We start from the raw sequence: 13976 nt of genomic DNA, 5'->3' as shown, positions 1-13976 counted from the left end.
CAACTTCAATTCAAGATAAAGCGATTAAAAATGGGTCAGATATGAATTTTACAAGCTCGAACTGGACGAGTAAAATTACAACCTCCACCATTTGACACAAAGTAAATTTACGACTCTGTACAATTTGACCTCTTGTAAAATTAAAAACGAACGCAATAATGTGTCATTTTGCTCGCTTTAATATGTCGGTCTTATATGACGTAAAATTACAAGAAATTTTCGAAGTGTGTACTCCAGGGCGTTAATATAGTTTGTAATTATTAAATGATATCCTTTAGGGCGTTAAATGCAACTGATCTAATTGAGACAAGGTCAAATAACTACAGGGCGTTGATACAGATAAGAAATTTTGATTGATTTTCTACAGGGCATAAAGATGCACCCGATCTCACTCAGATCTGTGTGAAATAACGTCAAACTATTCCGGGGCGTTGATACAGCTTGATCGATTGATGTCATACAGGGCGTTGAGTTGCACCTGATCTACATGGAGCAATGTCAAAATACTCCAGGGCGTTAATACAACTAGGAATTGATGTCTTCAGACCATTAAGATGCACTCGATCTACATAGAATAAAGTAAAACTACTGCAGGGCGTTAATATAGCTTGTAATTATTAAATAATATCTTTACATGCAACTGATCCAAATAAGACAAGGTCAAATTACTCCAGAACGTTGATACAGCTTGATAATTTTGATTGATGTTACACAGGGCGTTTAGTTGCACCTGATCTACATGCAACAAAGTTAAATTAATTCAGGTCGATGATAAAGCTTGAATTTTCAACTGATTTCCCAAAGGGCGTTAAGAAAAATATCTGAGAAAAGCTTCTTAGTCGTCGACTAAGCGCGACTAAGCAGGACGACAGGGCTGCTTATAAAAAATCAAACTTGGGATTTTGTCAAATGTTTTCACTATTAAATCAGATGCTGATGGAAATCCGGTAAGGTATAAAGCTAAATTGGCAACAATAAGGACGTTATTACTTGCGGTAACAAATGAAGAGGACATGAAAGTTTTTCAAATGTATGTCAGGACAGCATTTTTTAATGGAAAATTGAAAGAAAAGGTGTATATGGCAGTACCAAAGGGAATTACAGCTACGAGAGGAGAAGTGTGTCTACTAAAACGTTCTTCATATGGCCTGAAACAATCTCCGAGGTGCTGGAACAAGCGTTTTGATGAATTTTTGATTGGACTTGGTTTCCGTCATTCCCGCCATGATTACTGTCTATATGTCAAAGAAGGAACTGAAAATGCTGTATACTCGGTAGTATTTGTTGATGATCTACTACTTGCTGAAAAAAAATGAAGAAACTGTAAGAGATATTGAAGAAAAACTTAAAAAAAAAAATGAATTCGAGATGGCTGATATGGGCGAAATACGTAGTTTTCTCTGAAACAAAGTAGAACGCATTATAGAAAAAGGTTCGACGGCACTTCCACAAACAGGACAAATTGACAAGCTTTTACTCAATTTTGGAATTTTGTCAAGACTTCAGCGGAAGTTAACTTAAATTTAGAGAAACACAATGGCGACTGTAAGAATCCTTCTCGAGAGCTTATTGGCGGTTTAATGTATATAATAATGGGAACAAGCCTTGATTTCTGTTACATTGTTGGATATTTGACTCCATTTCAAGATGCCGCTGGCAAAAAGCAAAACGTGTCCTAAGATTTCTACAGCGCACTGAGAATATGAAGCTGATATATCAGAAGCACTAAAATCAGCCTATTGTTCAAGCGTTTGCTGATGCAGATTATGCAAGTGATGAAACTGATAGAAAATGCGTGTCCGGATATCTCATGCAAGTTCATGGCAACACGGTTATTTGGTCATCGAAGAAGCAACAATCCTTTGCCATATCATCTACGGAAGCAGAGTATGTAGCAATAAGTTCTTATTGTATCGAAGCTTTAGGGTTAGGAGGACTATTACACGATATGCTGTCTTTAGAGAATATATTCCCAATACATGTGTTTGAGGACAACCAAGGTGCGATAGCCATGGCAAAAACGAAAGAGACAAAACGTGTGAAGCACATAGACGTTAAATATCATTTTATTCGAAATGTTGTGGAACAACAAAAAATAATTTTAATTTTGTTCCAACTCGTGATCAAGAGGCAGATATTTTGAAGAAATCATTGACTACTACGATTTTTGAAGGATTCCGGAGGAAGATAGGTTTGCTGTAATCACTCAAGCAAGTCAACAAGAGGGGCTGTTGAAGCTAATCAAAGGAGGTGTTGACTATGCTTCCATTTAGGGTCCTCATAAGGATCCTTATAGGTATCTATCAGCGAATCAAATTATCATCAAGGTAGACGAAAAACAAACAACAAAGCAAGCTCGCTCACAACCGTTTGTCGCAACTGTTGCGAATAAGGACACAATCAAAAGCAAAATTGTCATGATAATCATAGAGCGCAACATTGTTGCAACCTTTTCAACTCGCGATTAATCGGTTATTTCAAACACAAAACCAAATTTGTTTTATGGATGCTGTTTGAAAATGTGTCGGAGAATGTTCTCAAAATTTGCAATGCGAAGCCCAGAAAACTGCTGCGCACGTGGTGATCGATCTTTGTCATATTCTGTTCAAGTGATGATAAACTCATGTTGCGGAATAAAATTGTTGCAACAAGAATAGGAAATAACAATGTCTTTGTTGCTGCGTGTTGGGTGACAATTGATTCACTGGTATCTATAGATACCCTAGATACACTATTGTTCATTATTAATCAAACTGTTAAACTGCCGTTATACGCATAATTGTCCCATGTAACTTTTCGTCATTTTTTTACTTTTTGTAGCCAAATAGTCTATTTTTTCCTAGTATATGTTTTTAAATTGATTTCTAATAAAATTTAAAAAATATACTTTGTGTGAAGACTCTTTGAAAAGTATACCAAATCAATTTGTCCTATTAATGAATTTCTACGCATATCTTTCCCATTATGTATTTCTCTGCACCAATTTCAAATAGAGTGCAAACTTTATAGGTTTTATAAGGCTGTGTAAAATTGTTAACATTGCCTGTTTAACAATATAAAGAACACTGTATAGAGGATAGGAAAATTGATTGAGATAGGCTACATTTTGCCTAAATTCAAAAGCTAATAACTCAAAAAAAAATGAAATTGGATGTAACTGAAAGCATTCAATGGCAAATTTCAAACAGTTTTAGTAGCTTACTTGGACATGCATATTGGCCACCGGACACTTTAGATGCTGATCTGACGTATTTTTTTTTCTCTTGCCTGTAAAAGCCTTATAGTCTACAAAAATGATTTTTTGTGACCCCTCAACCAAAAAACCCTCGAAGCAAAATTAAAAAAAAAACGTGGGGCCCGTTTTAAAGTTACGCCCTTTTGAATGAGTAATTCCACTAATTCAAAGGAAATTTGAAATATTAAAACGGGTTTTCATTGGCCGTGATTATCAGAATAAATGTAACATTGAAATTTGAATCAAATTTGGTTTGTTTAGTTATTTGCAATTTCAGAGAGGAGTTTTGAATAAGAAGATAAAAAATTTGTTCCTTTGGAAGTGGAACCATTAAAAACACTAGGTTTTTAATAGAATAATTAGGCATCCTTATGCCGTTGAGCATGCTCAAATGTTTTGAACGACACATTGCACTTACATGCCGTAAAAGTCTTTCATAATCAACTGATTTTCCAATGGCTCAAGTGCTTTAAGGCATTACCGAGCTAATTTCAACATATTAGTGCTTGTAGCACAATATTCTGGCTAGTTTTGTGAACCCGTGTACTCACGATTCAGATTATTTTACGTGCAACTGATTGCTACCTGTTGTATATCGAAGCAAAGTATACGTCAAGGAATACTTTACGAGATGAGTTTTCGGTTATGGGTAGCAGTGTATGGAATATTTCTTAAAAGAATGACGTAGAAAGCAGCGATACAAAATGAAAAAAAAATAATTATTCAAAGATTAGAACATCCGTTATTATTTTGTTCAATGGAATTCAAAATCGTAGCAAGCTCTGTTGATTTTAAATGTTTATCTTTATCAGTTCGGAAAACTTTGTTTAGCTCCCAAAGCATGATTTTTTTTTTTCGTTTTTGAAGGGTCATGGATTACCCCGAATACCTGAAGACTATCACCGCGAGTTCCGGTTCCAAGAATGGCATTTCTTGGAATTCCATTATCACGGGTCGAAAATTCCATCTATTCGGAACAAAAGCATTCAGCTCAAAGTGCGTTCAGGGTGATTACACTCGGATTAATGAAATTCGGGGTTAAGGTTTAGAAGTTTCTCAAGAGAGTTTTGATTTTTAAGGAAGACATGTAGCATTAAGCTCTGCAAGTGTTAAGATTTTGAATTCAATGAAAACAAATTATAACATGCGTTAATATTTGTTTTCATTGAATTTATTACTTTTCTTAGGCATATTTCAAGTACTGATGCTTTCTCTTCACGAGTTAGCTTGAGAATGGGTTGATTGATTTATACAATTATTGTACAATTGTATTTCTCCAGGGCTCTTACGTGTTTGTGTAATCTAAAAAACCCAAAGGTAAAATTGTAGATTTGTGAAAAATTGAAATATAGTAATGTATGCTACAAATGACCACAAAAGTATTGACAGTGGTCTAGACTTCTCTAGTTTGGCCCAGGCCCAAGGCAAGAGACGACTTCTAGCGTAGTCAATATCTTGATGTGATTACCCATTTTCGTATAAATCGAATCAAGAGTGTAATCATGAAGTTTTGTTTAATGTTTATGATCCGTATTTGACTGTGAATTGAAATATGGTTTGGTTAATAGTGCATTACTCTGCAATTGATGTTTAAGTTCTGGGGCAGTACAAAGTTATCCGGAACAGCCAGCGGGGTATTATTTTATGCATAATATTAATGACACAAAAATGGCTCCGTAATGATTTACAGCACATGAGCCTTTTTAAGAAGTAATCAATTGTTAAAGACTTTGGCGACATGTAAGTGCCATGATTCATTGAAAACATTTGAACATGCTTAACGGTATTAGAATGCCTAATTCATATACTTAAAATTAACGTTTTCAATGTTAACACCTCAATAAGGGCGTAACTTAAAATTTCGTCTATCTTCTCATTCAAAACTCCACCAAGTGGTTCCAATTAACCACACAAACCAACTTTGAATCAAATTTCGATTCTATATTTCTTCTGATAATCACGCCCAATGAAAACCCGTTTAAATATTTAAAATTTCCTTCAAACTAGTGGACTTACACATTCAAAAAGACGTAACTCCAAAACGGGTTCTACGATTTTTTTTTGAATTTTGCTAGACATGGAGCTCAGCCACAGAAAACGACTGGTGAGCACAGATTTGATGGAGATTTTTTTTCTGATAATAACGGTCATGGGAGCACCGTGGGGATGGAGTGTGGAGTAGCACCGTGTTGCCAATTTAACATGCTTCAAATCATGGGGCAAAGATTTGTCGAACTTGAAATTTAAGTAACTTCCGTATTATTGATCCGATCAAATTTGTGTTTTCGACAAAAACCATCTCAAATGTGTGCCCGAATTTCTCAAGATGCGACCGGATTTTTAGTGTTGCTTTAAAATAGTGTTTTTCGATGATTCTTCTAAATTCAGCTTTCAGTAGATGAAAAAACCGAATTTAGTGCTATACCATTTAATTCCATTAGAGTACACGACACTGAAGACGGCCTTACAGTTGAGGTCGAAATACGCGTATCTGTCAAAAGATACAAACTCTAGTGGAATTAAATGGTATAGCACTAAATTCGTTTTTTTTTCATTTACTTATAGTTATTATCATCACGGTTTTTTTTTTATTTTTTATATTTTGCAATGATTTTTTTTTTAATTATTCCTACCATAATTTAGTAGGCACGTTAACAATTTCGAATTGGTGCTAAAATCATCAGAGCCTGCTGCCCTAGTCAACAACTAACGTTTATCGTAAGATCATGAAGCACTCTAATAGTATAGATTGCAAGGCTAATATTGGATGAGAACATAACTTATGTCAAGTTCAACAGCCATCGACATCCAAAACCAAAATGGAATGACTTTCAATGTGCAAGGAAGAACATTTTATCTTTCAACTTCAAAAATCTGCTTCGGTTTAAAACGACGTCTCAAGCTACCGGCAAATAGATTGTGAATGAAAGAAAAACTCCTTCTACGTATCACATCACCTCTCGTTTCCGTGTTGAGCCGGATCGTTGAAACGTTGCCGTCATGGCCAGAAGTAAGAGTTTTCAAATGCTTTGCAATTTATGATAATTTATGCAACCGCACTTTCCGGTGGCCTGAAATCCGTGGTTACTGCCTAGTTAACTTGCGGTTGGGCCAATCTCATCTGTTGAAGCTTTAAATGTGCGGCAAAACGTGGTTTTGGCATAAAATCACTCTGAAATAATCTTTGATGCTAAATTTTTGAATACAGATTAGTACGCTTCACATTCAACATAATAAATAACAATCTAAATTTTATTTAAAAAAAAACTTAAATCTCGTTTTCAACGCTTGCCTGTTAAATCAAGATGAAAATTTGGGAGGAAATTCAAGGAAACACAAAGTGCAGCAGATAAACTAATGGTTACTTCAAAGAATCTCAACAAAGGCAATTAAAGAGAAATAAATTGCCCATCGACTTCTTTCCTCTTGTTGAACAAGAGCGAGACAAATCACTTTCCACAATGGAAAAGTGCCCACTCCAAGGACGAATGGAATAACTGGGAAATCTAGCACCGTAAGTGCTTAATTGAATCGATAAATTTCATTTCGAGAAAAATGATTGGTTTGGCATCATGCTGGCTGGCGTACGGGAATTGGCGTTATATCGTAGCAAAATCAATTTTGACGTGTGGCGAGCGAAATTGAGCGTGTCAAAGCGAACTGCGATTGTTTTGAAGAATCACCCATTTGTGGGCAGTTCTGTGGTTCGTCAATGATCGCGATTTATAAGTTTGATGGTTTGTTATATGAATGCTCATAGTATAATAAATTATAAAAAAGTGCAAACCATAATTTCTCTCAGTTTATTGTAAAATGTTGTTATAATCTTCCGTCTTTGTGTATTTCCTTGTTTCCGTCTTTCCGTTTTCTATCTTTGTGCATTTCTGTTTTTCTATCTTTCCATTTTTCCGTTTCTCCGTCTTCACATCTTTCCTTCATTCGGTTTTATTCCTTTCCGTCTATCATGTTTCCGGCATTTTTCCATTTTCCCCCTTTCCATCCTAACGTCTTTCCATCCTTTCTTCTTTCCGTTCTTCCGTCTTTCCGTCGTTTAGTCTTTCGCAATTAAGATCATCCATTTAGAAAATATGATAAACACCTAGATTGACCAATCTCAAACGCAGTTGAGCATTATTCAGAACGTCGTCCTTCAATTCGCGACCTACACCTAAAAGTTAAATTTAGCGAAATCGTATCCAATCCAAATCTGATTATTTTTCCGTCCTTCTCTGCGATCCCTCCGGTGGTGCTGCGGCTTGCCGTCATTTGCATAACTTTTCATAAGTGCTTTCACCCCATTAACCAACGCAGCGCCAGCGACGAGCGGAATGCAAATTTTCGGCGAAGATGGCGAGAGAGTGATGATGCACTATAATTTTTAAAAGCGCGAGGGAAATTGAATTCTTTTTTTTTCTGATGGTGCAGAATAATTTCTTTCTCGTAGTAGATGTGATGGAGTCGCATGATGTTATTGAGCAAAGGGATTAAGTTAGGCGATAAAACCGCTTTTGCGAGAAAAAACGTACTACAAATTTTAAAATTTCGTTTAATTTAAGTTCCATTCGAGTCAATTAACCTTAAATAAATTGTGATGATATCAATTACAGTAAACTTGTTGCAGGGAATTTGCGTGGCCCATACCAATAACAGGAAGGCAGTTCCATTTTATGTGCAGCTTTTATTGTTCCGTCATAAGCATAATTCTAGTTGATTGCGCTTTGACCTTCAACTGGCGAGTCACACACAGATCTGCGGTTTATTTTCTCCATCAATTGACCATGATGACTCTTCGTCCTGTTGGACACAATCTACGTATTCTATTTGGCCGAATCGAAGTGCACCATGGTGGATAGCAGGATTACCACGCCTACTGATGTGTGTTAAATTTGATACACGTCACATCAATCTTATCATGGTCCATGAAATTGACCATCGAAGCATGCTGTGAAGTGCATTTTGGATGCTAAGCCCAATAACTCTTCGTCGATGAACTTTTTTAAAGTTTTCATGTCAAATTGAGAACTGATGCAAATAAATCATCGCTTTATAAGCGAGTCACTTTGGATATTTAGGTGAAAAAATCACTTCAAAGATCAACCGTCACGCAAAATTTTCAAACTCACATCCATCATACTTTTAAGGAGAAAGTTCTTCAAAAAGAGTCACCGTTATCTGCAGGGCTGATGTTTCCAACAGAGCCACTCAACGGGGCTTCAGGCACAGCAAGTTCCTCATCCCCAAGAGAAATGCAGCGCCTACACCCAAAAGTTGAAACCGTCATTATAGGCGTTTTCTGCGTCTATTGATGGCGGAAAAGTGTTCTTCTGAGCGACATGACGTTTTTGAGCGTCTATTGATAGGCAGATAATCCGGTCATTGAGTCGAGCAGTTTTTACGGTACAAATGGGGAAGTACAAGTTGATATGCTTTTTGCACCACGCATACCAACAAGCGGGTTTAGTGCTGCGGTATAGTATTTGGTTCTCACGCTCATGACCATGGATCGATCCTGGTTGATGTCGCATATGTATTTTTTTTTTTTCATGTGCGTGCATCACCAACACATGTATTAAAAAATAAAACTTCCACACATATGCCTCTTCTAAGTGCATGTATTGGAAGTATGGAGATACGCAAAAAACCGAGAGAGTGCGAACCATAACCATCGGATCGACTAGCACTCTGTGTATCTACTGCTCCAAACTTACTACTGAAATGATATGTAACCAAAGTCGATGTAATTTTACGTTTCATATGCATGATTGCTCATGCTATTGATAAACATGTGAACATGTGTTATCCCCAGCAAAATAAAGATATACAGTCAAGTCTCCTTTAAAGCGTTAATCATCGTATGTTGAACAAGTTTAATGTATATTCATAATAATTTATCACCTACCAGAGTAGCCACATTCTCTATTGTAGAACTTACTTAAGGACTGTTCATTTTATAAAGTGGACGCCTTGTGCATGCTATATCTTTATAATATATCAATAGAATCGTAATCGGTTTTCTGTATACAGTATCGTTAGACTATTATATTATTGCACGATGGTGTTATAACAAAAAAGCCATCAAAATAATTATAATTCACACGAATAAGGAACAATGTTTAGAATGGTCAAAGATTGGTAGGTCTGGAGCCAAGTATAATAGTTGAGTATACCAAAACACAATTCATTGAAGAACATCTTTTCTAGGAAGTTTTTGTCGAAACTTCTTGGTTCTTCTTTGTAAGATCTTATATTTCCATATAAGAGGAAAATAATAGTATTACGATGCACAGAAAACCGATTATGATTTAATTGATAAACTAGCTAACCCAGCGTGGCTAGTCACGTTCCATAAGAATTTTCAAGCAAAAACCTCTTTCAAAGATTAATAATGTTTATGTTCAATTGCAAAATGATAACATGGACAGAGAAATTTCTCTGTTGATTAATATGCCATTGGTGTATGAATAATAAGCTGAGACACGCATGATATTTATGAACGCAAAATCGCCCAAATTTATGCTCTAACCATACTCCATTGTTATAGTGCCGTTATTCTGATCTGAAATAATTACAGCCTTTAAACAGCATTTAATGTTGTGAAATATTTCAAAAATTCCAGAAGCTTCTATAAATTAGAGAGAAGAATCTGACTGAAAATTCTAGAATATTCTATTGAATCCCGATTAACCAGTGCTACAATTTCTGTATAGAGCTTTGTGCTGCGATGGCGATCGTCAACGATATACAACGAATCGAATTGTTTTCGAATTAGGGGACTATCGACTAATGAATATATCGAGTCATCGAACAGGAATGCTTTGGAAAGCTCTTTTAGGGGACCATTATAGTTACCATAAAAAAATATTTTTATTTTGCCTTCATAAGTCGATATCGAACCATGGAACATCGACTTAAGAAGGTTGTGTAAATAAAAAAAAAAAAAAAAAAACTTAGAATATTCGGCCCACAATCATGTTTATCTTTCCTTTGCAAATATCTTATTTGTTTTTGAACCTTATATTGAAATGACGAAACCCGTAATGAATCACATTTTCAACTTGCATCGGAATTTAAGTGCGGTCGAACAGCATAGAGTTGGTTTGTTTACATTTTGATTACCGTCCAAGTTCATAAAACCGGAAAACTACAATGATAAAAAGATCGTGACTTTTATACGAATTAGGAAGGACAAAGCTCCGGAAAACTCTAGAACACCCTGTGCAATAGCTGTTATAGTGCTCCACAATTTGTAATAGGGTCCTAAAATGGTTAATAGACCATTTCCGTCAGATCTAACCCCCAGTTTTTGTATTTTTCTTCGGAAAACAATCATCTTTAATGAATATTAACGCTTTCAGATTTTGTTTATATGCACTCCTGATTTTCTTACAAATTTTTGAAAACAAGGATACTCACCACATTTTGAAAAATAATTCGAGATGCGGCACAGTTTGTTCAACCCTATGGGTATCAGCGTGGTGATTTTGCAACAGTTTTTCGATTCCACCCCTGCATTGGGATGCTTGTTTACATTTGGAAACGTCAAATCAGGTGCGCGCTCAAACTGACCGTGATTCCGGTCAGGGCGTCCCAAACAGGAGCGCCAACGAAACTTACCTGAAATTACTCAAACAAACGTTATTGAACCAGGTTGGAACTTGCGCAACCCATTTTGAATCACAGTTTCAACCCCAACCCGATTCAGGTCTTCCTTTAGGAAAAACCATCCCCTAACAACAAATCTCTCATCTACCCAACAGTTAGGGTTGATTCACAAATTTCATAACGCTGGAAGGGGTGGGTGGGTGTCCTGATGCTGTTACGGCTCATACAAAAACTAAAATTTATTCATACCAAAAGTGTTACATGGGGGTGGGTGGGTGTCCAAAATGACCAATTCCAGCGTTATGAAATATGTGAACAAGCCCTTACGGTACCGCAAGTTCTATTAGAGGCTATTTTTTTTACTATTCATGCCGACAAATGCCTAAATCTATTTGTTGGCTGTTGATCCGGAAGATTTCCGCCTTGAGGCAGCGACAGCCGCGCAAGGAAATTTTGAGCGGCTGTTGCTGCCTCTAGGCGGGCATCATCGGTACAAAACATACACGGTAAAAAATCAGCACGTTCGATTGGATAGATTGATCACTTGACTCAATTCAAAACACCAATCACCATGATTTGAAGTGTTCTAACTTTGGGTTTGCTCTACTGTCTCTAGAACTAGACTCTGAAGTGAAAAGTCATTGATTTTGAACATCATGTCTTTTGTATGAAAGCAATCATTGACAGCTCGTTGTAGAAAATGATTGAGATCAATTCAACCCCTTTCAACAGATGCGAGTTGGTGTGGAGGTAAGACACTAGACTTGCACTCCGAAGATTGGTGGTTCAAATCTGGGTCAGGCGGAAATGTTTATTTTAACTTTTTTTTTATTTCAAATCAAAACATGCAACGTTGAATTCAAGTGCTGTTACCTTGATTTTGTCAAGATTCAACAGTAGTGCGAAACCAAGTGCAGAACTATTGATAGCATGGTGCTTATTTTTTACCGTGCAGGCATCTGTCGACTACAATCCTCGCGTTACAGAACCGTGAAGTGTTTGCCGGGTGCGGTCATAACCGGCCGAAGCGATGAAGGTGGTTTCCGCGGTGATTACGGAGACTTCAGGAACCGGGAAGGAAGGAGGGAGCGAAACCAGCGGAGCCCATTATGATAAATGAAAATATAAACAAAAATCATCTGGTCATGCCAGCTGATCTTAAATTCACCACAACGTGGTGGCAAAACCATAGGGGAAAAAGGGGTCTGCATTTTTTCGAGGTGAAACAAATTGTAGGGGACCGAGGGGTGAACTAACGTGCCGCAAGGTTTTCATTGTTTTTTGTTAGTTAAAGGTTCCAAAACATATCGGTTCCTTAGGAAAGTTTGTTCAGTGAATTGACAGAAAGCATTTAAGCCAATAAAATTTTTTCATTGAAATGGTCTATTAAATCTTGTTTTCATTTAATAACACGAAAGATCATATTACTGCAACTACTTTAGCAATTTTTCTCGCTCAAATAACGGATATATCATATTTGAACTTTAATTTCAAAATTGGATCCATAAATGAACCTTGACACTTGAGATCATGTTTGACGTTCGCTTAGTCGACAAAAATATCACAGGGGTTTTAGTTTTAACACTGGGGTTGTTGCTATCTGACATTTCGGAAGGGACACGGAAAACAAAATACACCCGAAATTTGAGTTCAAATCAAGGAGTGTGACAAAATCTATAAAAACATGAAAAAATGTTTTTTGTACTTAAACAAATGAAAAACATTAAAAAATTGAGTAAACATGTGTTTTTGGCCTGAACGTAAGCGTTTGGCACTAAAATTGGGACAGGGATTTAGGACCCTATTGTAATGTTGTTACATTCAAATGGACTTTTGCAGTGCTCTTAATTTGACTGTTGTTATGCTCTTAAATTGCTGTTGTATGCTGCTCAATGAAACCTTTCAAAGCGTTACTGACAGACAGAAAACTCTGGGATTTTATATACATGATAAAAAAGATATAGCATAAACAAGGTGTCCTCTTTATAAAATGAATAGTCTTTAAAACATGAAAACTCTGTGGAATCTTTTGCTGGTGCTATTCAAAGAAAACAAGATCACGGTTCTACTTTCACATTGATAAAAAAATATCGATCCAATGCTGATGAATGCTACCCAGAATGAGCCGATTATAAGAAACCGTGCCCCATATATGGGATTAAATTTTAACCATGGTTTTAGTATAATAGTAAAAGAGTTTTCTATAGATGAATCGATCATTTTGACTCAAGAACAACTTCTGCAAATTGGCTATTAGTTTTTGCAAGCAATTTATTTTAAGAATTATTGCACCGATATGTTGATTTTAGAACAGAACGTTCAGTGGGGAGATTGTAGTAAACCGTTTGGAGAAGTCAAGAGAACATATATACTGATTTTTTTTATCATGAAAAATATGAAAACAAAATTTCATTTTTATATAACGCAATAATCTTTTTTTTTATCATTTTTAATTTTGACTATTTATGAATTGTGATAAGAATTAGTTGTTCAGGACAAAATTTCAGAGACATTTTCGATAAGAAAGTTTTTCTAAGAACAACTTATGCTGTCCATAAAAGCCCATATTGAAAAAAGTAGGCACTGAGAAAATAGCGCTCAAACTTTGAAGTTTTTCTTTCATACAAATGTTTATAATTTTCTATTAGGGGCCGTCCATAAATAACGTAGCATTTTTCACTGATTTTTTACACCCCCCCTTCCCTCTCGTACCGTTTCGTCACAAATGCTGATACTTCCCCTTGGAAAATACGTAGTCTATCAAGCACCCCCCCCCTTCTTCTTCTTCTTCTTCTTCTTCTTCTTCTTGGCATTGACGTCCTCACTGGGACAGAGCCTGCTTCTCAGCTTAGTGTTCTTATGAGCACTCCCACAGTTATTAACTGAGAGCTTTCTATGCCAAAGTTGCTATTTTCGCATTCGTATATCGTGTGGCAGGTACGATGATACTCTATGCCCAGGGAAGTCGAGAAAATTTCCAACCCGAAATGATCCTGGACCGACCGGGAATCGAACCCAGACACCTTCAGCATGGCTTTGCTTTATAGCCGCGGACTCTAATCACTCGGCTAAGGAAGGCCCCCTCGAAAGTAATTTGGAAAACAGTTTCAAATAAACACAGTTCCTGTTACATAATTTT

At 36.4% G+C, this 13976-nt stretch overlaps 1 protein-coding gene across 1 annotated transcript in view; it reads right to left on the bottom strand.

Moving 5' to 3' along the window:
- Positions 1 to 13976, bottom strand: part of LOC5566111 (feline leukemia virus subgroup C receptor-related protein 2) — a 242488-nt gene that overhangs the window by 74586 nt on the left and 153926 nt on the right. The window lies entirely within an intron of this gene.

This window comes from Aedes aegypti, chromosome 2 (genome assembly GCF_002204515.2).
Source record: "Aedes aegypti strain LVP_AGWG chromosome 2, AaegL5.0 Primary Assembly, whole genome shotgun sequence".
NCBI lineage: Eukaryota > Metazoa > Arthropoda > Insecta > Diptera > Culicidae > Aedes > Aedes aegypti.
The sequence above is the reverse complement of the archived record's forward strand: the minus strand, read 5'-3'. Positions and strand labels throughout refer to the sequence as shown.